The sequence below is a fragment of the Elaeis guineensis genome, chromosome 8 (assembly GCF_000442705.2).
Source record: "Elaeis guineensis isolate ETL-2024a chromosome 8, EG11, whole genome shotgun sequence".
Lineage (NCBI taxonomy): Eukaryota > Viridiplantae > Streptophyta > Magnoliopsida > Arecales > Arecaceae > Elaeis > Elaeis guineensis.
The window spans coordinates 79,551,467-79,553,407 of record NC_026000.2 but is presented as its reverse complement, the minus strand read 5'-3'; the positions used below and the strand labels follow the sequence as shown (position 1 = coordinate 79,553,407).

Below are 1,941 nucleotides of genomic sequence, written 5' to 3'. Positions count from 1 at the left end.
AAACGTAAAAATATGGATCAAAATCAGGAGAATGATCCACCCAAACAATTGAAGGAGTACTTTACTCCTTCCACATATACCTACTCTTCTTGTATTCAAGTGCCCCCTGTGGAGGCCACTCAATATAAAATTAAGTCCAGTACAATCCAAATGTTACCTTCATTTTATGGACTAAGTAATGAGGACCCTTATAAACATCTTGAAGAATTTCTTGAGATATGCTCAACTGTCAAAATTCACAACTTCTCTGATGATGCTCTTAGGTTAAAATTATTCCCTTTCTCACTTAAGGACAAAGCCAAATACTAGCTACATACTTTGGTTCCATGACTATATCAACCTGGGACTAGCTGCAAGGAGAGTTTCTCAAGAAATATTTTTCCATAGGAAAAACTAATCAAATAAGGAAAGCCATAACTAGTTTTTCTCAATTAGATGGAGAACTGTTTCATGAAACATGGGAGAGATTAAAGGACCTTATTAGAAAATATCCCCACCATGCTGTACCCAAGTGGCAGTTAATCCAATATTTTTATGATGGGCTATCTGAAAGACATCGACAAATGGTCGATGCATTATGCGGTGGGACATTCATGCTGAAAAGTGAGGATGAGGCATGGCAACTATTTGAAATTTTAAGTGAAAATTCATTACATCATATGTCTGCCTCTATTAGAGATAAACCCATGTTAAACCCAAAGAGAGGTGGAATATATGAAGTAGGAAATGCCATAGATATCCATCATAAGGTAGATGAATTGTCCCAAAAGTTAGATCGATTATTAAGTATGGGACAGTCACCTTCTCCATCCTGTCAGATACAAGATATATGTGCATTATGTTCGAGCCCCAGTCATTGTGTGAATGATTGTCCAGTTGCACCACAGTTTCCTGAACATGTACAAGAATAAGTCCATCAAGCCCAAACTACTCATAGACTAGGGAACAACCCCTATTCTAGTACGTACAATCCGGGATGGAGAAACCACCCGAATTTCTCAAGGAAATCACAACCAGTGGTTCCTCCGGTGCAACAAAGATCAGGTTACCCGGATGTAACTTTTAGGCATCCATCCTAGCCACAATACCAGAACCCTCCTCAACCCACTCCGAGTATTCATAGCTTGGCTTTCGAAGAAAAGGTACTGCAAGCACTTAAAGGACTAGAAATGAATACCCAACTCCTTCACTCCCATACGCAATCAATAGCAAAGCTAGAGACCCAGATAGGTCAGCTAGCAACAGCTTTTAGTAGGAGAGAAGAAGGCAAATTACCCAGTCAGCCTATTAATAACCCAAAAGGTCAGTACATGGCTGAAAGCTCCATTGATTTTGAAACTTTTTTCTAACATGCCAAATCGATCATGACCCTTAGAAGCGGAAAAATCTTAAATCAACCTGAAGCAATCCAACAACAAGAGCAACCAATTTCAGCTACAACAGAAAAGAAGAAATTTGAAGAGAGGAAAGAATCTGTTAACCCAGCACCTACACCTAAAGCTCCATTTCCCAGTGCTTTAGAATCCTCTCTACCTCTTGATAAGAAGGGTATAAAAATGAATGAAATGTTGGAACTGTTTAAATAGGTCCAGATAAACTTACCTCTTCTCGATGCCATTAAGCAAGTTCCGACCTATGCCAAATTTCTAAAGGACTTGTGTACACAGAAACGAAAATCAAAGGCACAAATACTAAGAAAAATCTACCTAACTGAGCAGGCCAGCTCAGTTTTCCAGCAAATTGCCCCACCCAAACTGAAAGATCAGGTACCCCAATTATTTCTTGTGTCATAGGGAACCTCACGATTAAGAAGGCATTATTAGATTTGGGTGCAAGTGTCAACCTTCTCCCGAGCTCTGTATATGACCTATTTGGATTTGGAGAGTTAAAACCCATGACAGTGACCTTACAACTAGTAGACCGATCCATTAAGGTACCCCG

General features: G+C 39.5%; 1 non-coding gene across 1 annotated transcript; it reads right to left on the bottom strand.

The window, feature by feature from the left end:
* Nucleotides 1-398: 398 nt before the first annotated feature.
* LOC140851306 (small nucleolar RNA R71) lies at nt 399-504 on the bottom strand. Its single transcript, XR_012134058.1, has one exon. It is a non-coding gene; the product is annotated as a small nucleolar RNA R71 (small nucleolar RNA).
* Between the last annotated feature and the right edge of the window lie 1,437 nt (nt 505-1,941).